Source organism: Varroa destructor, unplaced genomic scaffold (assembly GCF_002443255.2).
Source record: "Varroa destructor unplaced genomic scaffold, Vdes_3.0 BEIS01000003.1, whole genome shotgun sequence".
Classification (NCBI taxonomy): domain Eukaryota; kingdom Metazoa; phylum Arthropoda; class Arachnida; order Mesostigmata; family Varroidae; genus Varroa; species Varroa destructor.
In genome coordinates this window covers 28,277,859-28,303,225 of record NW_019211456.1, presented here as the reverse complement: position 1 = coordinate 28,303,225, position 25,367 = coordinate 28,277,859, and the positions used below count along the sequence as shown (strand labels likewise).

The window sequence follows — 25,367 nt, the reverse complement described above, 5'->3', positions numbered from 1 at the left end:
GCAGAGCATTTTTTTTCTACGGAAATATTCTTCAAGCGGATCTAGATGCAGATATTTACCCACACTACATTTGCTCCAGTCTGCCTTTCAGGTTACATGTGTCATGTGGTGGTTGTACACGTTCAGTTTATCCCCCCGTTCGTGTCTCGGAGCACCCGTTGGGTCGTGTAGGTGTCGGATAGTTTCTGCGAGCGAACTACAACAAATTGGTTTCTCTTATCGTTACATGGTTTCGACAACTCACACTGAGCGACACGATAAGGAACTCTTGGCCTAAAAAGCCTTTTAATGAAAATTGCTTAAACAGGCTGTTTCTATATATGTTTATTTCTATGACGGAAAAGACATAAGCTCAAGTATATTTTCCTTAATATCGCGAGAAGGCACCACAGTAAAGCAGCTGAAAAATGTTTAGTTGTGCGTTCATTTTTTAACGGAACTTCTGCTATATAGATTAATCTAAACATAATTCCAAGATAAGAAACTGACATTTTTAATGCAAACTCAGCCGCCTGGCAAATGAGTTAAAAAAAAACTTACGTGGGTTTGAAGTATCACTGGATGTTTAATTCAAATGATTTATTTAAAAATGCATGCGAAAGAAGAAATATTCTATAAACTCAATGTAATTATAGTGAAATGAAACGTGCGGACATGGTTTGCTCTTGTTTTTTTTTTTATTCCAAGTTGGTATATGAATGGATTTCGCCATAAGATACATGGGACATTCGTCTAACTTTTTCATATACCTTTTCTGTCACTCTGCCTCGAAAGGTGTTTAAGAAAAATTTTTGAGTTCGAACCCTTCCCGCCGAAGCATTTCTTTGGTGCTCGATCCGTCAGCCCCTTTGTGGTGGTTATATTGCGCTTTTCATATCACACCTGGGTTCTTCCTTCATTCCACTTTTACCCAGTCTATCTATTTTGATAGCAGAATCCTTGGCTTTTTGTTTTTCAGTTTGTTCTACCCTGTTCAGGCTTCCTCGGATCGTTGGCTCTTGAAGCAAGCGGTGTTGGACGTAACACCTCCACCCGTTGTATTCGTTTCATCCATCCAATTCTGTTGGTATTTGAGGCAATACTATGAGCAATATAGCCAGGGAAAACCTCGTAGCTGAGAGGAGGGAGGCGGCTCTTTGGAGTCTTATGTCATCGATTTATGTAGAATCGTTGGCGAACGAGGGGTTCAAATAGGGTGTGGCTGAAGTTACCCCGTTGAAGACACTCTAAGAACCCATGACCTTTCGTACTTTCGTCTGGATTGGAACAGACGAGGAACAAAATGGGATCTATCTGTGAAGAAAAGTCACGCAAAGGATGTATCGTCAATTCATTATCGTTTGATATCTTCGTAGCATATCCGAATATTTGGCGGATTGTGAATACTGCTTGTCTTTAACAGAGCAAGTGGTAAGACAAAATGAAGGCGGTGAAGACAAATAAAAGAAGGCTATCGTCTAATGTGTATATAGAGACATGCAATTCGCATTTTCTCAGACTAGTATATTGTGTTATGTTATAAAGTATCAAAGGTATACGCGTTCCATAAAGATAAGCAGACAGTTCTCGATGGCAACTCTTCCCTACGAGTTGATTAAAGATCATTGATTTGTCTGTCCTTATTTTTGCAGTCGTTATTTGTTTTATATGATTATAATATGATGTTATAACGCATAATGAGAAAACTATTTATAATCGTGTGATTATATTTATATTCTGTAAACAATTGGTTCTTACCTCTATTTGTTTTGATTCAAGCACATCGACCCGAAGAGCAATGCTCATTTTAAGAGACTAGACTAGAACGAAAGTGACGGGTGCAACGACTCTATCAGGGTCAATTCGATAACTAACGATGATTTTTAGAAGATCAGTCAAAGCCTTGACGATATTAGGGGTTATGTACGACTTCTGCTGATGCGTAACTTACTTTTGATCGATGTTGCGAGGTTGACAGAGGCATTATTCATAGTCTCGTTCTATATTTCATACTAGAAAACACCATCACTGCAACAGAAGAGTATCGTAGACGTCGTGCGGTTTCGGCCGAGTTGTGCTGGAAAAATCCGATTGTGGTCCTATTTATTGAAGACGACGAGAACTTCACGAACATTTCAGAGAACTGTGTCGTAGTATCTTGCCTTGTCGCCTGCGTATTGTTTTACACATAAGGCTGGCAGGCATCATCGTGTGACTAGCGGATTAGCATCGACCAGCATCGATTTGAATTCCTATATTTAGGTCGTCCGAAGTTAACTCTAAATATTCTGATAATATAACATAAAAATCCATATCCGCATTTGCATCGTCTAATTGTACTATCAGGCTGTCGGAAAGCAGTCTGTTCAGGATAATTAAGCTTAAGGACACTTAAAACGGTAATGGTTTGAAGCTGGGTGCAAATCACTTGGTTTCGCGCGTGGAATCAGCTGTCTGATTGAGAAACTCGAAGTATTTATTTAAGCTATTGCATTATCTAGGCTATATAAGCGAGTGTTCCGTAGTAAGCAAATATGTAAGCGATATAGAAGCTAATTTATTACTCTCTCGCATCAGGGGCTGTTTGTCATATCAACTCCAATAGTAAAAATTACAATGTCTCTAACAAAACAAAAATTAATTAAAAAAAATACGTTATCCGCCCGAGACGTTTCCCTATCTACATAATTGCCACAACCGTTGATACAGCAAACCTGAGCGTTGAACGTTTGTGAATCGTCGCACTTTGTTTCGCTGAAATAAGGTCTTTTACACCAAACGCTTTCGCGTGACGATTTTTCTCAGTAAAATCGATCCAAGCGCTCTTCAAGTCCGAGTCAAAGCTCTAATTAGTTTCAACGATTTTCAACTCCAGTGAAAACGATAGGATTGTTATAATATTAATGTAGATATCAAGGCTTTCATCACAATTCCTACTTTTCTTTAGACGCAGTACACTTAAGAGACGATTTTTGTTTTTCTTTAGTACTCTTTGTTCATGCTCTAATGGCTGCATGTACCGCTTTGTAGGCCCTAAGTCCCTAATACCTATATACCTCTCACGATGTGCAACGGCAAATGTCATTTTCTCTGTATGCTGTCCGGCGCTCTTATAAAGCGCACATCGGATAAAATAGCTGGAAATCTCTAAGATACCACAAATTTGTGTGCTTCTTTCGATTCTTTCATTTATGCAGCATCGATCGCTGATGATATTATCGGCTGTTGTTCACGCTCTTCTTAATTCAGTTGAAGAGCAGCATTTACCTGTAAAGGAGGAATCATGCTGGCTTCGGTCCTACTTCTATCTTTATGATTTGGTCGCCGTAGCAAAGCGGAGCTAAGTGCCTGTATCGAACTCTGATTCGTTTCGACATGGAGGTTGGCGACAGCTAACTGCCATAAGGATTCTGCCCTGCTGAAATCCAGGTACAACTTAGCAGAGGGTACACCTTTATTTTGTTAGTTGAAAAAAGATTTAATTAGACTACTCCTGAAAAGCAGTAAAGCAAATGATAGCAGGGAAATGCGCTTTTTGACACAGTAAGAAAACGGCAAAAAATGCCTTTACATTCGGAAAAGCCGTCTGTAGCCCAAGTAAACGTCTCAGTCTTTAAGACGATGTGTTGTGGCGTCTCATTGTGTTTTGAGATAGTGAAGGCCCATCGAGTTTAGCCTGTGATGTTTTTTGATTCCCTTTGGTCTGTTCAGCCGAGGCACTCTCGTTCACTGACAACTTCCCACGTAGAAATTGCGCAGAAGCGCCACTCGATCAATTCTTGTAGTTTGCCTTCAATCCCTTCCTCATAGGTCATTTGATTTCGAACGTTTCCAGTAGTCGACTTTCTAGTCGTGTCTATAGCTTTACGACTCTTCGAAAATTTCTTTGTGTTATATTTTCCGAGTTCAACGAAGCCTTTAAAGGCCCTAGTCCTCACGACTCGCCGAGCAAGTCTTACTAGACCTCGCTGGCTGTACTTCTCCTTTCGGAATGGTGACGACATGTTTCTGAACGTAATTAAAACCAGCTTTGTTTGAGAGTCCCAGAATACAATTTTAGATGGACGGGTGCGCATGTAGCATGCAGAAAAATCACCTGTGAACTTCTCAGTTTGCCGATCTGCTAAGAATGTTTTTAGACTATTGACAGAAGAGCAAATCGTTATCCGACACGATGTTAAATCGTAATAACGGTAGGCCGAACGTCTGTGTTGTTCTTTGGATTCGCTTGCAAAACAAGCATTCAGAGCTTCCTGTTTCTAGGTGCATATGGCTTGCGTCCAAGAGGGCAAGCATTGCGGGTATGTATTGGTCGATAAGCCGTTGCCGCGTTTTTGCGCATATATGGTGGAAACCAAATAAAAAAACAGTATCAAGGATACTGTCTAATGCTCATTGAAAGAACTAGCATAAATGCAACCTAAATATTAAGTCCCCTGTGTGGTACACTGGTGTTTATCTACTAAAAGACATGTCATAGCTTGGCAGACAGACTCCGTTTCGTGCTAGTAGCCAGTTTCCCAGAGCGACGCTTAACTGTAATACTGTACAAAATGTTTACTTATTCAACACGCGAAAAATAGAGCTCGAGTGAATCTCAAATACGATACATATCTGGTACTAGCACTCTCTTAGCTTCAGTTATCTAATTATGAAATGCTACAACTTTACCTTTCATATAAAGTTCATGTATTCATTAATTGAAAATGTTATGTATCTATTTTAACGTTCGTCGAAGAATATAGCTTGGTCCACGGATTCCGCGGTTTGAAAAGATTTATTTGGTTTACTATATGTCTTTTCCCGGTGGCATTCGCCTATCGATGGCAACGATACCTATACGTGTAGAGTAAAAACCCATAGATTTAAGCACGTTTCTATTATTATTACCCGTCGAACCTGGGCCTATATCTAATCAGCTCCGCAGTCCATTACATCCGTTATGCGGTATCACAGATGTTGCGTTGTTCACGCTATAAATTCCGACTTATACTTCAGTTCGGGTTGGCTATAGTCTGCTACGGTTCCAGCAACCGATGGTCTAAAAAGCCCAAGCTAAAAGAGGATTTACAACAGCTATATTTAAGTTCTCAAGTTTTATAACGATGCAACCAAGAAAATGCCAACCATTTTCCCAATATATTCAGCTGGGAGCGCTCACTGACACGCTATCCTCGGAATCTTCTTTTGTTCTTTCTTGTTTTCCTGTGCTCGCACTTTTTTCTTCTTTAGCTACTTTTGCTGCTGCTATCGCTGGTAATGTGGACGTTGATCTTCTTTTCATTACACAAAGATATTCGTTTGCGACTAGGAAGGCAATTTGGAAACGTAATCCAATTTCTTCTTCTCTTCGAACCGCATCAGCGGCAACAGGGATTTTCAATTAATTTCTATTTGGAAGAAGATTCCTATACAAGGTTATCTCATTTGATAACAAGCGCCCTCATACCTCGTCCCTGTACCGACATTCTAACTGACTCCACTGATGATGGCGTTCACCTACTGTGCGTGTGTATTCTTCTTCTTGCTCTTTATGTGTTCTCGTGTCTCAAATCGTGAGTTCGCAAAAAGTCGATGATCAGCTTGTGGGCGCACAGAATGGTTCCGATGGTTCGTTTTCGGGAGTCGACCTTTTCATTGATTTTTAAAGCCATCAGGGGGCAAGTCCCCTTGTTTGATCACATTCGTTGGTATACTGGCAACCAGTTCTCTGCGTCTCTTCAGCTCAAACACTAGCGAGATCTCTAGATCTTCGCCACCCATAGTTCTCTATTGTTTTCCCCAAGTCATTCTGGCATAGCCGATTCCATTTAGGTTCGGCGGAGGATGGCTTCGTCGGTCAATACGACCGTACTTCAGGGCTTTGTGCGTTTAGATCGAACGTCGGGATCAAAGGTGCGTCTAGCCTCATTTCCGACGTTTTCCTTAGGGGTTCGGCTAGTGAAGGTTCACTGGGTTCTGTCTGAACGCTGGCAGTCGGTGGCGATTCACGGGTCTAAGACCAACGATTGCTTACCTTGCTGTCCTCTCCTGAATAATTGTTTTAGTATGAAGTAATATCCTAAAGAGGGCAAACATCCGTCTGCTTAAAGAACATGAATAAAGCGTCGATAATAAGGGAAAAAAGCTACGTGTTGCTAAGGCTCGTCAATGGACATTTCACGTGCGACAGCTTGAGGATGACTCTAGCTCCCTTAGATGCCAGACAGCGTCGGAGTCGGCCATAGGTTGCAGTCAGTTGTCCCGTTGTTTATGTTGCATCCTGCGGTCTAAATAGCTGGTTCTATGTTGCTTTAACCAGAAAATAGCATAGAGAGACTGTCAGAGCGTAGAGAGAAATTTATCAATAATCGGCAGTTGCCGCGACCCTTTGCGCCTCCCCTCCAGAAGGTGGTCCGGTCTGTGGCATTTTCCGATCTGGCACCGATCGACGTCGCAGCAATTTTTCCGAGTTTGCTAGGAAAGATCTTACTGCAGTTCCTACTCTAGCCAGTGAACTTGTGAAAAAAGGCATCGTGTCTAGGAAAAATTGACAGGAGCAAAGGTGAGACTCAGCTGGGGCCAGGTAGAAGACGAAGGCTACCAAGCATTTTGAATCTGACTCAGAAGGAAGGGCAATTAAGTTGAAAGTAAGGAAGCCTTTTCCCCTGCGTGAACGACGTCGGGAACAACCAAAACAAACGATAGCAGTCGTCAGTTTGCGGGATTTTCTCTGCGACTGTCCTCGTTGCTACGTCTGTCAATACGTCGCCCACCCACATGCACGATTTTGTGCTGTTTTGTGGTAGATCAGCTTGTGCATTATCGGCCAGGGAATAGAAGCATACAGATAGGCATATATACAGAAAAGATCGCATTGGTTAGAAGTGCTAGTCGTCATGACTGTTTGTGTCGAAACACAATTGATTTGAAGGAAAATTAAGGTGTTCTTGATTGTGTAACACTTTTCTGATGTAAATTTAATAGATTATTTATGCGTAGATCCTCGAAACATCAGCCTTTGCTTTGTGCTTAGTGCAGACTTAGTTATTCCCCACGCCTGTCACGATTCCGGTTCAATTGAGCGTATGGGGACATATCACCATCGAATCAATTTTTAGCGCATTTATGAATCAGTCACAGTTAGAGCGTAGCTTTAGCGAATGAAGGTTATACACCCTAATTCTCCTACCCAATGAGACGCAAACAGCTGTGAACTGTCAGGTCACAACTTAAAGTCCACACCTTGACGTGCTGCTTGTTATTGTGAAGAAAACAAGCTTGAGAACAACGATTATTGCTTTGTTATAGTTCCTTTCGTAGACCAAACAGCAAGTGATCAAAATACAAGGTGGCTTCATTTACTCCACGTCGACAGCAAGCTTTCGTATTATTTAACTTAGAGTGTTAATGTCGGCCTGATGGGTGATGCTTCGCAGGTCGAAACTGTACTCACCTGACTACCATAGCTGTTGACGTACTTCTTCTGAGCTCTCTTGCTACCAGTTCCAGCTTGAGGTCATCAAAATCGGGCTCCAGATCGTGTGTGCCCTTCATGCACATTATCGGCATTTACTGAACAATCCCATTTTATGGGAGCAATGCCCTACGACTATGTTTACCGGCTCTAAAATTATGACTTCCTCACTATTTAAGTAGATTTAGCGCAAGATCTTTTACTCTTTACATACACTGAAGTCAAACAACAAGTAAACTTCTCCATGGTAAAGTGGCGTCCGTTTATGCGATTATGTTGAAATAGCAAATGTATCATTCACAGTGATTCATATAATGGCTCTTGAGCTGGATTCTAAAAAGCCGTCATTGGTCAGGTGGTGTTTAGTGCAACTTGGCAAGAGAAACTTATTGCACAAATGGACTTACTATGAAATACACAGTCGTCTAGCAGGAAATTACTCGAATAGATTAGATCACATTGAGGTTTACTTGAGTACCGATGGGAGAAGTCTACTTATCACCCGAACAATGATGACAAAAGACACTGGCTACCTTCCAGTACAGAACAGTAATTATCCATATCTCGAACGTCATACTTACAGTATGTAATAGTTGAATAGTAGATTCTATTTTTCTGCACGGTCTGTTTGTGAAAGGTTTGTCAACAACAGTTCCATCACCTCAAGCCTTTCAAGGTACGAGCGATCGTGTGAGAGAAGCGTATTTCGGTGCTGTCTTCGCAGAAGAATGAAAGTCACTGCCAAAGGATCTGAAGAGTTGATCGTTTAACTGTGACTCATCTGGAAACGGGGGGGGGGGGGGGGGGAAATTAGTTTCGACAAAATAGGAATTTTCGCGAAGGAAAAAACGTTATTAGGAAAAAAAGGACGCAAAGGAAATCTCTGTCATAAACGTTAACCCAGAATCAACTGTACCGGGCAAATAAAAAGGACGAAGTCCGAACGAAATCAAAGCTATGCCGGATATAGTGGCAGGATGGTAGCTATATGTTTATTTATATCACCAAACGAACGTTTCTCGTGGAACAATATGATACACTATGTGCTTATCGTAGAACGGACTCGATCAGTTCGAGCCTTATTAAAACAGTAGATATACTGCGTGTTAAAAACCAGCAAAGTCGTGACTTGCAAGCAGTTTTTAGCCATTGCATACGGAAAACATCTAGCTATTTGGGACATTTCAGGTAGCGGCAGTATAGCTATTCATTTATCAACTATCAAATGAAATATTGCCGCATTGGTCGTCACCTTATTATAAAATTTAGGAAGCTTTATGTGCTCTTTGCGAACTTTGGGACACAGGTGTGTTCGTAAACTAAGTGCAAGAACCGTGTCGTATTTGGCTAAAAGATAATTCAGAGATCCAGAAAAATGCAACTAAATAGAAGTTGATCTGATCGATTGATATGTTATAGAGGTACACGAAAGCAGACGGGGATACATTTTCAATAAACGACTACTTAAAGGATGTATCATGCGAAAAGGAGCAATGGCAAACTTACCCTCTGAGTCCAATTGGTACATTAGTTTGTATATGTTGTGTGTTCGGCTAGAAGTGCTTCCGAATGAAGTGACGGCGTGTTCCTATTATCTGAGTAGATGTTACCGTACGCTTTGTGCGAGTACGTCTTGTTACCACGATCTACAACGGAAAATACGGGCTATTACTCCAGCGTCAATCGAAGGACCCAAGACGAAGCTGCAGAACCCCGTATATATATAGTCAATGTGTACACTTTATGTATACATGTTATACTACGTATATGAAAGAGCCAAAACCTGTACCATCAAATGGACACAGATCCTCCTCGCCTATTTTCCAGTGGCGCCAACTGGACAGCGCTCCGTCCTTCAGAACGTTACATAAACTAATCACCAGCCTTGCCAATTCATACGACAACATTACTGCTATTCTAAGACAGAAGCTATAAATGCCATATATTTAAGCTCAACTTACATTTTAGATGCACACCTTACGCTTGAAGCTGCTTAACAAATGCCAAAATGGCCCGTCCATTGAATATGTTTGGAAGTAGCATCAGCTGCGTGCCGTGTAAGACAATATTGAAATAAAAGTGATTCAGTTACTTGGTCACTGTCAGACTGAGAAGACTATAGTCAGACGCCACTTATTTTTACTTACCCATGCATGTGTTTTAATAGCAAGCTAAGCAAACGAGAAAGCAGAAGGTACGTAAATAGTTAATTTTACTACATACATGCTACATGACGTGAGATTTTACCAGCTGTTTATGACAATATTGGAAAATATCGCCGGTGAGACGGTGCGTGAAACTCAAAACGCATTCATTGTATAATATGTGCAGAAATACAAATACGGGTACTCTCAAGAGATCTGGACCCGTTTCACCTTGTTTTAGTACGAGCATTAATCTATTATACTGGATGTTAATTACTTATTTTACCAAAATGTGGCCGCCAATTATTTTTTATAAATTCACTGTTTCCCGCCGAAACGACCTTTCCACCACTGCTAAAATATTACATCGTAATGGACTCGTTTTGATTTACTACGGTAACGTCATATGCCATTAGCGTTCAAAGGTATTTTTGGAAAAAGCTTTTCTAAAAAAACAATGCTCGTTTATAGATATGTATGGTCTAATGCGTAAAAAAGTAAACGATCTAATTTTATCTTACAAAAGAGTGGATGTTCAACCAGTTGTCAGAGCTAGACGTATGGAGTCGAACATTGGGAAATGCTTTCCTTGTAGCATGTGTAAATACATGGAGCAACTCGCATCAGTCCTTAAGGGATATGTGCACACTGTTCATCGTTAATGGCTGTATCTTTGGTAGATTACAGGCTAGACAAGTTAGAGTTAAAATGGTCGCCCGGTAAAAGGCTGACGTTTTGAGACGCGTCGATAACCATTATCTCGGATGCCCTCTACAATAGGCCATTGAAACGTCGGGGTTTGCGTCTCCACCACTATAGCAATACAGTGCTATATTTTGCTTCAAAAATATTTTTTTAACGTGGACAACTTTTGGGCTTACTAGTTATGATAGAAGAAGTGCGCCTCTCGACTATCATTTGCTTACATTTGTGCGAAAAAAATGTTTGCTGATGGCTGCATTTTATTCAAAAAGTGTCCTTACTATAAATGGAAATCAAACTGTGGCCTTCTTCAGCTACAGTAAAAGGATGTGTTCCTTTCTGAAGTAATACAATCCGCTCTGCCTAAGAGCATCGAGGTTACTTACATATATATTTTTTTAACCCGTTTTAAAACAGTTGGTGAAATTCCCTCGTCTTTAACAGGACGTTAGCAGTCTTTAACAGGACGGTGCTTACAATTGCCAGGCACAAGGGTCATGATATCGGTCCCCGGAGTTATTGCGTTTGGATTCAGTACAGATTAGTTTACAGATAGTGCAGTGAATAGATTCGCAAACGAGCCCGTTGTATTCAGTCGTATATTTCAATACTCCCTATGGAACAAGCTGCCTTAACGCTTGTTTACAATTTGCTTCTATCACAGGCTCGTCATCTTGACAGCTAATGTTCAACGAGAGTTATGTATGGTCAAGCGTAAGAAAGCAAAAAAGCCACAAAAAGGAAAAGTTCCGTCTGCGCAGGAGTCGTCTTAGACAAACTGGAACAACTTCAACTTTCAATTTAGATACATTTCTCAGGCTTGCGCAGGATTTCCATTAGCATCCGCCCCGGGCCCGTATCGACGCCACCGCTTTATTTGACGCGCATATCACTAACCTGCGGAAAGCACTAATAAAACAAATGGCAAAAGTTACGAGGGTAAGGAAAGAAACATTGTAATTCATTAGTTTATGCGCGTATGTAAGCTGATGTTCTTGGTAAAATTCTGGTTGTTGGTATGATGGAAAATGGAACGAGTCTGCTAGTGTGGTGAAGAATTAAGAAGTTCTAGTATGGGCGCTAATCAATGGGCTGACTGGTGGGCCACTTGTCGCGGTAGAAAAGGATGAAAAGTTCAACCCGGCGTTAGCTGGCCCGGTGGTTCGAAAAACTTTTCTTGGTAAAAAAAGCTGTGATCCTTATAGAGGGCCTAGCGGGTGACTATGACAAAATTCAGCGGCGATGGCAGATGGAGACTGGAAACGTATGGCTGGTAAAGTTCACGTGGTGGATATCTTTGTGCTGGAAATGGATCCTGAAAAAAAGTACACCTATTATTTAGCGTTATAAGTATAGAAAGGGAAAAAGTCCACCCTAGATGAGCTGCGGAAGGAAGAAGGAAAAGTCCTTTTTGCGAAAGAATATTTTGATAGTGATACAAGGGTTGCCTTTTCTCGTGTTTCTCATACTGTTCGAGACCGTAATAATGGCTGATTAATTCGTAACATTCATACAAATACGGCATTTGTATTTTTTTAGTATATCTTCGTATTAAACGAAAAATTTATTATTCTTCATTTCGTCTTATGGAGACTCGATATACTGGAATTGTAATTTTATCAATTTGGATGTAATGTGGATCAATGGTAAATGGTAGTGCCAATTGAGTGGCCCTTTTCTAATTGGAGTGGGGTTCTCTTGAAGATGGAATGGCAGCATCTTTGCCTACCAAATGGAATGGATGGTAGTTCAGGTTCAAGCCCTAACGTAGGTACACTACGTTTTGGTCTCAAGGACACTCGCCTTTAGCGATACTTCAAGCTAATAATGGACGCAAAATTCCAAAAATTTAGTAACAGACATAACGAACGGAGCAAAAGGTAAAAGAGGTATCAAGGAAAAAGTTTATATCTGTTCTTTAATTTTATTTTCAATTCTCCTCGCATTCATCATCGATTGTTTTTTTTAAGTTTTGCGACGTTAGTTCCTAACCACTAGATTTCAACCTTCGTATGCGATGCGCAGTATATTGTAGCCATCGGCTCCGGTAATGTGTTCTATGAGCCTTTGTTCGATTCAGTGATGCAAAGGGCCTGCCCTGCCTCACGCTGGGCTTTATGTTGACAATGAAGTCTTTCATATCTTCTTATTCATTCGTATACAGCTCCCCTTTGGATAGACTGTCGAAGTCTTCGACTTGCATTTGGCTTGCAATGCTTCTTAAATAAGATAGGTAGTGTTTTGAGGGATTTAATCTTCGTTGAAGTATTCCTAATCCTTCTGTGTAAAGGCAATTTCCGACTGATAGGGCAAAGTCGCCTGCGTTTACCAGCAAAAAATGAGAAGGAGTTCTATTTTGTTAGTACAGAAGGTGGTTCCCCCTTGCCGGATAAGAAGGAGAAAGTGTAGCAAGTAAATAAAAAAAAAGGGGGCGACACGTATTTCCCTGTACAATAGTTTATATATTGGTCTGAACACAGCGGAGAAAACGACATACATCCAAATGGACTAGTCGTAGTTTGCCACTTAATAAACTGAAAAGTTAGCAAGCCAATAATATTAGGAAAACGTGCCATTTTGAAGCAACTAAAGAAAGAAACGGGATTGAAGAGCCTTGTGATGAGGAATGTTAGGTTAAAATGAATATTGTATGCAGCAATAGCCGATGAAATGCTGGTAAGATCTTGAGGCGATAAAAATTGTTGCAAACGGTACTACACCATCTTTAGGATCAAAAGGTAAAATCTGTTGAATATTTCCTGTGAATCGTGAATGTGTACCTTCGCTTATAGAGGCAATAAGGGAAATTATTAGTTAGGAGCTTATACCTGCTCCGATGGAGTGCTAAACATTTTTCAAATAAAATAGATTTTTTTAACGTTTTCTTAAAAAATATCCTGTTCAATTTGATGTATGTATTTATATACGCGATTTCGCCTGCTTGTGTCAGATAACACTTCTAGCATACTATTTGGCCTTACCTCACACCTGTTGTCACCATTGGGCTCCTCCAGAAGAAACTGTTGCGTGTTCATGGCACATAATTACTATTGCTGTTGTTAACTGTGAATATATGTTCGATACGAGCGATCTCCAGACACTTCTGCAAGATTGTTTTTTGGAGAGTCCGATAGAGGTAGAGATGCATTTTGCTAACAATGGTATGTATAATGGTTTATCCAACTCTTCAATCCTGAGGCAGTTGTAATTTTTAGCCACTTCGCCGTTTTCTAGACCAGTCAGGTCGCCGAAGCAACGGAAGAATTTAGACGTAGCCTTGACTCCGACAGTAAATACAATAATATATACGCCCATCTGCCCCCTTAATATGGTTGCTAAAGTCATGGAGTACGACGCAATAAGCAGCCTCAAGCAGAAATTAGAGGCCGATCAAGCTTCGCCAGATTTATAGTATGATCCTTGCAGGAGTAAGTCGATTTTCATAGCCACTAATAGAGTACCAGATAGGGCGCGTAGAGTGGGAAACAACGCGCTCAAAACTTGGAACTATGTTTTCCTGATATTATCAGATACTAGGAACGCGCTCAATACAACGAACTGGGAATAATTAGTGAATCCCTAAAGCAAAAAGCATTCTGCCATACTTTAAGAGATTGGTAGTTTCATAAACAGATGATGGGAATCTCCAGGCCAGGATCCGAACAAGAAGATGACAGTGAAAGTCGCATTAGGGTCGGGTCTTGGACCAACCTTATGAAAACGTGCCTATGACGATATGCTTAATACCACGGATATGCCAGATGACACGAGAAGCATTGCCTAGGCTGATGAATTAGCGTTAATTATAATAGCTCGCTCCGAAGAAAAATTAAAAGGAATGGTGAATGGGGCCTTTGCAGCCACAGAAGATCATTTCTTTTCAGGCAGGTCAAGAGGCGAGTAAAGCAATTTAGCTGACATGTAGGAAAAAGATTGCAGAAGTTTTGTTAGAAGTTACGGGGATTCGCATGCAAATTAGGCGACAAGTAAAATATTTAAAGTTTCTTAGATACTGGACTGACAGGGACAGCACATGTCTAATATGCTTCAGGGAAAGCATTCTGTAGTGCATTTAAACAACCACGACTTATGCCTATAATGCGGGCCCTTCAAAAGGCACGAGACGCCTTCTACAGTCAGTCAATGGCAAAATATGTTGCACAATACGTTGGCCTGGCATAGGCGAATATTGCTTTTGCTAAGCTGAGGAGTAAAAAGATCTTGCTTACGGCACAGAAGGCAATTGCAAGGCAATTGAAGTAGTCGGAGCATGTAGGTGCGTGTCCACTGAGGCGACCTTCGTAGCCGCTGAGCTACTCTCTGGAATTCTTCGGCGAAAGAAAAAACGAAACGATATTTGAAGGATTATGTGAACCTATCTAAAGTAAGAACAAAAGCAACGCGGATAGACCGGGAAGCTGGACGAGACCTTTCTACTAGTACAAACTCTATCCATTCCTGCCATAGTACGCACACAGAATCAGCATAGGGAAAACGCAGCATGACGTATGTACGCCATGCGCGTCACGTGGAACAGACGGAATGCAACCGACTGTATTTCAATATGAAGCCCTGCAGGGGCATCTTGGATCACGGTTGTTAATCATATACTTAGATCTTCGGAGGGGTGGCGTGAAAGAACTACTTTTCTCAGGACCATTACGCAGAAGGAAGGAAAACTTCAAGGAGTAGAAAGAATGAGGCTAGAGCATGAGAAAGTAACGCGGGCGAACAGTAAGCTGAAAGAAGCAGCTCATCATGCTGTATATTACCAGAATACGAATTCATTTGTTTACGGACAGGTGACTGAGTCCCGTACCTCAGTTCCATTAAATGGACTATAAAAAAATAACATTCGGCCGTCCGTAGATGCATCGGCCTATACCTTTATAAAAAAAAAATTGGTTGAATGGTACCGGACTAGCATCAGATTCTGAAAAACGTTTGGAATACTGCGGGAGACGAACGGGTCTGATTTGATATATCAAACGGAATGAATTTAAAATATATCTAAAAGAAAATGAACCACACGTAACGTCCTAGTGAATTTACCGCAACTGAAAAAGACAGTTTATTGTAAGCTGATCATTTTATATTCAGGTTGAAGTTTGAAAGCGGTTATTTGTGAGGAGTTAGTATTGCTAATGGTCTTCGATGGTGTCCATCATGAATTCCACTATATATGCAATCTTGCAGAACAGAAAGTTGAAATACAATTGAATTTTTACCTTAGGTGTAGATCCTCTTTCACAAGGTATACTCGCTCTACCTCGAATTTTGAAGGGATACATTAATACGTGGCATGATGATTATCGTGCTTTCACAGATTAACGTGATCTTTTACTAGAGGTTATCTTCTGCCGCATGCTTCAGAAAAATCGTTAGCTGATGAAAGTGCTATCATTTTTGAAGCCGCATTTTATATGGTTTCATTATTAGTTCTGCTCAGAGATATAGTTGTAGTGATTCTGCCTATTGCAGTAATTGAACAAAAATCCTAACAGGATTTTTTTTTACTGGGATTCGGAAGAAAAGCTGATTGATCGAATTGCTCAACTATGAATATATCTCTACAAATAAAAAAAAAAAGATTTGTTTAATGAAAATTTACCTATTGCCCATTCTGTGTGCATTTTAAGCGAACCTTCTGCTCTAGTACTCCATTAAGAGTCTATCACTTACGGGATGGAACACTATGCATTTTTGTTTATTTGAAATCAATCTATCCTTCATTAAAGGATGCAATAGGACTGTAAAAAAATTTGTGACAAACCTGTCTCTATCTATTTGCTTTTTCGAAAAAGCTATGTTAATGAAATTTCTACCTGCTTAGATGTTGAATAAATATGTCTACTGGAATTTCATTTCAACACGTTATACCGGTCTCATGAAGTACTCGTAGAAACGTTTTCATTTTTATCGGCAAAAGGCAACCTACTTGAGTTGGACATGAATTTATAATAAAAGTTGGATAATTCACCCACCTAAATCGAAATTACTCGCGTGGTAAAACTGTTTCGTATAGAAATGGGGCAACTTCACTTAAAATGTTGTATTATATTCTGTTACAACTTAAATAGGATACTTTGTGCTAGCAGGGTTGAAGAAGGATCTCTAAAGATGGAACGGGATCGATCTATTAGTTCCAATATCTCAACGTTTTTAAGTTCAAGTTTGGTTCGAATAGGTTACCTTTGGCAGCAGAGACATTAATTCGGTGACATTTGATCGAGCCAAAGCTTTATTTACATAGATTCGTACTAACTTCAAAGCTACAGCAGATTTACCTGTACACAAAAATCCAATGTACGAACACGTGTTCAGTGTTTTAAAGAGTATCCATCGATTACCTGCACGATCATCCGCCCATGGACAGCTTTAAATCAAGCCAAATTTAGCGGTGCAGACGTCCGCGAGACTACATGCAAAACCGTTTACCAACGTACGAACAAATCTTTATTTCGAAAATCAGTGTAGAGACCTATTCGTATATGGTCAAAAGTGTGCATTTCATTATTCTATTTTCGTACAAACACGTGCTGCCTACGACAGCAGAATACGCGGTACGTTTTTCTGAATTCGTCACACCTTTTCGTACCTGGTGACGTGTGTTGGCTTTGCTACTATAAGCTCGCTGTACAGATAAAGCCCTTACTGGCTTAGGTATCCACTAACTTTGCCAGTACGAATATTCATCGAAAAGTTTTATTTTTGGCTCACAGACGCCTCTCTTCTCATACTACGAAGGCCTTTGCAATTCTAATCACAAAAGGTGACCCACTCAAGCCCAACCTAAACTATGGTGAAGACAATGAAATCTTTTTTGTTTATATGAAGCTATCCTTCCATTGTACCGCGCCATTTCATCGAACTGGATGAGACCTTGGGCTCACGTTATGAATTCAAGCCTAATTGGAGCAGGATGTCAAGTCAACGGGATTGAGGTGGGTATGGTGACCATTCACTTAGATCTATTCATTTGAGTCTAGGCGAAAACGGCCTGCCTAGATGACATTTGTGTGAGTAAATCTTGAGAACGCTTGACAACACGATGTTGCTGACTCTGTCGATAAAAGAGGTCGCTGGTGGAGCAACTAGTTTCGAGCAAAACGTTTCTGTTCGATCAAATAACTCAAAAAATCAAATTCAGAGACTCAAACTCTGCGCAGGAGAATCTTTAAAAAATAAACGAAAGATACTTAACAGATAAAATGTTAAGGATCAAGTTCATATACGACATATATCTTAGTCGTGACTGAGTGAATAGGCATTATTCTGCTCTACCCACGCAGCTATGCCCAGGGTTGAATGGAAGACACTACGAACTCTCCCGTTGAAGGCGTTTTAGAAAAAATATTACGAGCACGCCCAACTCGTTTCACTATCATCCAATAGACCTAGAATTTTTATTCAGTTATTATACAATACAATAGTACTAGAAGGAACGAGGCCCGTTTTCTTAAAAGAGGTGCTAGACTTACATATTGCTGCAGGTAATCGCCTCCTGCACCTACTCCCAAGTCCTTTGTTTATTAAACAAACTCAAACGCAGCTTGAATATTCTGAAATCTTACGTACAGCACGTTTATTCTGCGGTACGGGAAAGAGATGACAGAGATAGATCAGCTGGCTGTGTATGCAGCTATATGTAAACAGAGAACTAACTGGCGAACTGTGGCATATGGAGGAACCGATTTCACTTACAGGGCAAACATTGAGGTCACGTTTGAATGAAGCCATTAAAGCGAAATATAACTATCAAAACCGGGATTTATATTGCAGGACGAACGCGCGACAGATAGAAACACTTGTTAGCATGGGCGAAAGCAACTCAAGACTACTATGTCGGTTAATCTCAGTGGCTCTGAAGAAACACGGACCTGTGCCTTACAGATTTAAATGGCATGGCTTTCTCCATCTGGCTTGTTCGTGTTCACGACCCAAGTGAAGTACATGCATACGGGCTTTGAAAAACAAACAGTATACAGAGCGAGCAACAAAATAACTGTGGTTTCGTTTACAAATACAAATTAAATCCACAAAACGTCCAAATGATTAGTGAATATTGTGTAAATGGAATATTATATGAGATCTACTCGAAACGAAAACATCTAGAAAAGGGACATCCTATACCCGACACGTTTGACGCACAGCGCTACCGCTATTATTTTCTATTTTCTCAAATAGATAACAGACGATGCCCAACGTTTAAGTCTTTAACACCGCTGGTGTTAGGGTTTCTTTCTGGGTTGTTTTTACTCCCACTAGATTATATACAGCCTTTGGCTCCATTTACCCTTCTCTCCTGTCAGCGGGTTACCTTCTCCTGCTGACTGCATTTGCAGCTAGCATCTATCTACTAGTACAATTTCCTTTGTACACTACATATAAAATTATACCGGGGCTCGATGTGTGCTTTGCCTATCCCCGTTTTTGTCTAGCTTGAAACTATGACTTCATGAAAAAGGTCGACCCAGGGGTCATTGTGGCTTTCGTTCGGTCGTATCAGGAGGGATTTGGCTACGCTAGACAATGAGTGAACGTTTTTTGCCCTACATTCCAACATAATACATATGTAGGTTTAATAGGGCTAAGCTTATTGTTTGCCTGCGGTAGCCTTAAACTTATGGGATTCGTTGATTGGATTAAACTTCTGTTTGAATTTGAATTAGCTAGATGCTTGGTGGTGAATTTACCTTAATTTGCTAGTATGCTAACTCCTATTGAATTACAAAGGCTAAGTTATTTTCGCTGTTACATGGAAACAAACCAAGAATACTAAAAGCGGTCTGTTGCAGCGTATATCTCTCAACGCATCTATAGAAGTTGTAAGTTCTGAAAATTATCTGAGATATGTACAAGCTGCCCAAACGCAAGTCGTTTACCTACCCTTTCAATATGCCAAATCAATCTTTACGATTTAATATTTATAGACGTCTCTAGGATTGCGAAGTGACGGCAAATTGAAAACTTAACTGACTCTGTATGGAAATATAAATGAATCAACATCTCTGGCGACAGCTGTTGTACTGATTGTAGCAAATATAATAATATATTAACTGTCATTAGTGCGGATCATGCTATTTCGCAGAGAGCTTTATCTACATCATTAAAAGAAAATTGACATTTTACTTTCGAAATAATCGCATTGAAGGTGCTTAATTGGCAAAGTACGTTCATGCTAAGGAAAAAACAAAGAGGTGGATGATACCGATAAGGACGACGGCTCCTGTACGGTGGGGATGCTATTCAACAGCCAGCCCTTCTGTGGTAGTCCCTTCAGGCGTCCTAGTTGAGATGAGATCAGTAGGGCCTGCTCTTCATGCCGTCATGCCTCTTCCTGTACGAGCACTTAGCGGGCTAGACATAGTAATTTAAACAGGAGTTGCTTGTGTAGAATTTTGCATTCACAGATAATCCTGTGAAGACCGCAAGTTGATTCGTTCGCCGTTTTTTTAGCATCCACCTGCAGCGGGCAATACGTTATAGTGGTTTCAGACGCGGTGGGCAATCTGCAAATTAACAGCCGACTCTTTTGCTCTCTGCTAGTTGGGGGCATATCCACCTGTCTACCATACATTTTATGTGATACAGCTAGCTATTGGCTTGAGACTATTGGCTTGATAATAGTTAAACGAATTTGTCAATAGGGAATCTCTGTTCACCAAATCGGCTTACTACATGCTTATTTACCCACGAGATTCGTTCGTAGTGGTAAAGGAGAATAACTTCGAATAACTGTGCCGCGCCCAAAGCGTATTCAGGTTCGTTGTTCTTACAATGAATTAATTAGATTAAATTTTTATATAATATACTTGTTGACAACATGTTTCGACATATATTCGATACGTCAGGTGTTTTAGGAACAACATAAATATGGCGATTAGAAATACACTGCGGATATCCAGCCGTTTGGAAGTTCGACGACAAATAACAACACACATGCGCGCTTTACACAGAATAACAAAATATTCGGCTAACAGACGTCATTATGTTTGTTTATTTATTAGCCTTTTCATATGTGTGTTTGTGTGCCTTCAAACAAGACTTTAGCTTGCTTTTTCGCAGAAAGTTCAAACTAGATACTGGAATAAATTTAAAATGTTCTTTCTTTTTTAAAAGGTCTGAGTGAATCGCCTCGGATAAAGCTGCTTGAAGCTAAGGTGTTTTGGGTATATTCAGGATGGTACAGAGCGCGGTATACACTGAATTAGGTGTGAAGTTACGTCAACCGGACGCTAACTTAGAACCTGCCAGTATGTATGATTTTTACCAGCAGAATAAGAAGCTGATAAGTTTCTAGCAAAGACAAACAGAAACGTGTCACACTGAAACATCGATCGGTATAATAAAGGAGCAATATTTTTCATTTCTTGCAGATATGTTTGGAATTGCCTCCGCTTGCTCCATATCGAGTGGGTATGCGTACAGTCTATTTTAATGCACCCGGAAGTGAGAAGACAAATAAATTTCTCCGTGTCTAAATCCAGATTAGTCCAGCCCACGGCATTTAATCTGCATAACACCTGAAAAACAATACTTGCCAGATGTTTGGCCAGCACCGCTTGCCTAAGCAGAACCGCCGCACGTAATTCTCAACCATCGTCCTGTATATTTTGACATTAATTTTACCAATTACTTTCTGAATACAGTGATTTAAGTCGTAGATTGTTTTTGGCTTTTTTTTATAGGGTCTGTCCCTTACGCCTTTACTAAAGGTAGAGATTACTAAAGGGAGCCGGGACGGCCATCCAATGTCACAGCGGCACATGGAGGTCAGCCGGTCTGGGGACATGGTTTCAAACAGATTGATCGTTTCCCTTGTAGTATATCAAGTTGCCCTATTTTGTTCTAATCAAATGCGTTTGCATCGAATGCTCTAACTTATTAAGGTCCACCTTACGCTTGTGTTCTCGGAGACTCGGGACCGACAATTTTATTTATTTACAGAGCCATTCATCTAAAAATGTTTTTTTTTTTTTATGAAAAGATGATGTGTCACAATAATGGACGATGGTAATTTTTGGCGAATAGGAAATATTGTTCCAAGCTGTAATATATCATTATCGTAAAATATTGTGGCTACTGTTCAACGGTTTAACTAGAACTTGTTTATCGCTTACTTACGCAAACAGACAGGGGCAACGAAACCGACCTTACTCGTTGGCCCACTCTATGTACAAAAAATGTAGTTAAAAATATGGTTTTTGTTATTAAGAGCTTTGAAGTTATATCGCTTTACTGTTTTAGTCGTTACACCCACCAGTCAGTATATCATGTATACATATACACTGACGTTCAGCTCGAGACGCAATTTTCACGCATCCCTTGTCGCTTGCGTTCGAACAACTTATTTAAGCATACAATCAAAAACGCTAATCCCAGAGTTGGCTCAATGACTTTTTTATATTTTCTTTCAATTTTTGTTAATCATATTATGAAGCTGTTATTTTATAACAAAAAAAAAATATCAAATCGGCAAGAGAAAGCCCATTCTTCAGACCAAGCAGCCGTGCGAATAAAACAGATGAGCAATGGGAATTCCGAAGCATGGTCAGAGATCCGAGCCGTATGCGGTTGAACCCGAAGAGCAATCAAGCAAATGAAAGGAATAAAGCCATAAGATTGTTGTCAATAGCAAGCAGTTGTCGCACGGCAGTGGTGGCGGCTGATCCCTGAAGTCTGTAAAGATTGTCCTTTAATATTGAATTCCATGCAAATTCAGGCGGAGCCTCAGGCCATGAACAGGCCTAGTTTCGCTTATCAATGAAGATGGGGAAATAGCGATTAAGTGTCTACTGAGAATATTAACATTTCTCCCATGGGACCAGACTGGAATGGCTCCATTGGCTAATAACAGAGGAAGTATAAGAAGTTTTTAGAAACAAACAAAAGGCTCACATCTTTTTAATACCCGGAAAAGCCCATTTTATACTTCATAGCACCATGTTTGATTCCGAAGCTGTGCTATACAATTTAATTGTACAAACAGTTCAAAATTGTATTTTACGATGTGCGCTATGCCATGAATGCGAGACTCACAACAGCGTAGGAGCTCTCCTTATATGAATACGTATTAGAAATGTAGCTTAGTCTATACGCTTTGGGACGGAAGCCTCTAGGCAGCATGGTTCACCGCAAACAAAGCCCGTCCTGTTTTACCGTTTGATCATATAGAGAATAAAGTCTCTTTCATCGCCATTGCACAATAGCATATGGAATAGTTGCTCTGCGCACCGTCATATCCTATATTAGGTGGTTTGTTTTAAGAAAAAAAGTTCCGGCTTGAACGAAGCATAGGCGAACTGAGTAGAACTGCACAGACTAAAGAGGTTTAGACGGAGCCTTTTACAAAAAAAGACAAATGCCAGCGATTGTCTGGACAAATAGGGTATTTCTTATTCCACGCGAATGGTATCCCGTAAATATCTATTTTCTTCCGCCTCAATCATCCTCGTTGTCAGGGTAGGTAGAAGCGTGAACTTACGGACAACACACCTGCTGCAGTGTAGCTTGTTCCCTATAATATACATGCTGTTAATATTGCCAGATATCGCTAAAATGAAATAGTACAAATATATCTTATTTTCACATGATTTTTATAAAAACACGTTAATAATTTTGAATAATTTCGAAAAATGCGTTCAGATGCTTACGCAAGTAAAAGTGCAATTAATCGCACTATTGATTATTATAATGCTTATGGGCAGCTAGTTGAACTGTAAGCAAATTTAGTTAATCTAAACAGTTAAGCTGGCTTGCTGGCTGTGATTGGCAATGGTCGCAGAGACCCAAGTACGACTCCGTTAGAATGGCGTCACGTAGGCTGGTACAGCCTTTTTCAACTGTCACAGTCACAGTTCTCCACTGGCCCAGTTGAAGATTCAGCGAGATCCAAAACGTAGATTTCACTGAAGATGACACAGCAATTTGTGTTGAGTGCAGCTTTTCAATGCTTTAACTCTGACGCTTTTCCGACGACCTTTCCTAAGAGCACACCCCTTTGAAGTCATGAATAGAATCTTGTCTAAATCTGTTTTACCGTCGTGTATAGTATTAGAGTTCAGTTTTTGCTTTAGGTTTTCGCAGCGGGCCAAAACGTACGTCGGCGCAACAGGTCGTGAGGTTCCAAATAATAATAACGCGCTGTGTGAACGCAGGGACGATGGACGAGTATTTAACTATCTCAATTTACGAGGATGGAGAATAACATTGAACCTATACGAGCTACCCTGCATACGAAAAGCGCAAACATGTCGACCTTCTGCTTCTGAAAGAAGATGAAATTTCGCTTCGACAGTTCGGAACATACATGCTGTACCTAGGCTCAGTGGCGTTGCGGCCAGACCTGACCAAAAATAAGGCTCGGTGGGGAGCATGTGGGCACACGAGGCAAAAGCCTACTTGCACATAGGAGCGTTGTAAGTTTTACGCGTAAATATTTTGCTAAGGACCCTAGTGTTCGTGGAAGTGTGCCTGATTTTGTGAAGTCATATTATTCGAGGTATGCTAGGACGTTGTGTCTCAAGTCTGAAACAGAATGCGAGGGGCTTCTCCTGTTGGCGGGTGTTTTGAAACCAAATAACGCTAGCGACTGTTCCTTTCGAGGTTCGTTACGTCGTACCTTGCCATCTTCGTTTACTTCAAAGCTATGTGCTTCTACCTGCACTTTATTTAGTGAAATTAGACTGGGTGACGTGGCCCGTCCTATAGGTAAAGAGACATATTGGCTCTCTGATCCACTGTCGCCATTCTATAAGTTGCGTAATGCAGCATCCCTTTAAGCGCATGTTCGTGCAATAATGGAATAATGCATAGATAATGGAACGCTGTCTAGCACGCAACAACGGGAGCCCACGTTAACTCTGTATCATTAGAAAATTTCACGAAAAAACGCCTTAAAGCTTCTACGTGCGTAAGTATTCTCGGGTGAGGAACACATGTTTGGTATTATCAAATCGGAAGTTTTTTCTCGATCCACCAGTCAGGTCTTAGATTTCCTACTCCCTGCTCTTCGTTTTCGTAGTTATATAAAGGCAAAATGCAACTACTTCATCTGTCTGCGGCGCTACTGAATTTTCTTGGGTTCTGCTTTCCACTAATACTAGTCAACTAGAATAGCAGAAACTATTATATATATATATATCTGGCCGTTATGGGATATAAACAGTTACAAACGATTTGTATCCCTGCTCATCAAACAATCAATATTTGACGCTGTATGCACAATAATATTATAAATAGGCTCTCCCTGGTGCTCATCTAGCCGGTGTCACCTTATCCATGTTTTCTCTGTCTCGTGTACCAATAATATCGGATCTATTACGCATGGCATCTCTTATTCTACTTGACCTCGTACATGTAATGAAGCCCAGAAGGAGGGGTCTTCTCTATCAACTAGGCCACTTTTCTTTTCTATGTTTGACATTTGTCGCTGTTTTTATGTCACTTTGTAGGCCGCTTTTTCTAGTCTTTTCATCTAACATCGCTGAAAGACAACGACGGCCCAATCGCGCTTTCGCATTCTGGGTCGAATGTCACCCTGAGGACTAAGAACCATTTCTGGTCAACAAAGTAGTACGGTTTTTTTTTTTACTAGCGTAGTATTATGTAACTCGCCAGGCCCCTCTTATTCTTCTTTGTTCTACAGGTCAATTGTTCCAAACCTCTTCGCCCTGCTCGTCTTTCGTGTTGGGCTATCTGCGCCTGCCAAGCAAATTCAGCGCTTCATTTAGTTTTGTATCGTACATCTTCGTTATTGGCGGCCCCTATATTATGTGCCTGTACGATGCAGCTAGCGCACACAGTAGATTCATGTGAGCTCTGTGTCTTTACAATACGACGTAATCGTAATTCTACCCAAACACAACTTTGTCAGGGCTATGGATAGCCAGCAGCATTCTGCTGACTAGATGTAGAATGGCCGCTGCGATCCGGATCAGACATTTTCGCTTGTTTGTAGTCTCTGCGCAGTCTCGGGCCGCCGCCATTCAAAGACTCTCCCTCTTTTACCTGATCGTTTCGCCCACGTAGCTCAAGGCCGACTCCCTGGACCAGAGCGGTCAACGACCTCGAGGATTTCCATA

The 25,367-nt window shown here is 40.7% G+C and overlaps 1 protein-coding gene and 2 long non-coding RNA genes across 4 annotated transcripts in view; 2 read left to right on the top strand and 1 right to left on the bottom strand.

Annotated features, from left to right (window-relative positions):
• Positions 1–25,367, top strand: part of LOC111247094 (somatostatin receptor type 2-like) — a 240,402-nt gene that overhangs the window by 60,114 nt on the left and 154,921 nt on the right. The window lies entirely within an intron of this gene.
• LOC147756768 (uncharacterized) lies at positions 707–8,206 on the bottom strand. The gene is made up of 3 exons (XR_015323300.1): positions 8,017–8,206; positions 1,931–2,056; positions 707–1,293 (listed from the first exon to the last, which is right to left on the bottom strand). It is a non-coding gene; the product is annotated as an uncharacterized LOC147756768 (long non-coding RNA).
• Positions 16,728–20,039, top strand: LOC111247097 (uncharacterized). The gene is made up of 3 exons (XR_002671957.2): positions 16,728–16,844; positions 17,119–17,225; positions 19,932–20,039. It is a non-coding gene; the product is annotated as an uncharacterized LOC111247097 (long non-coding RNA).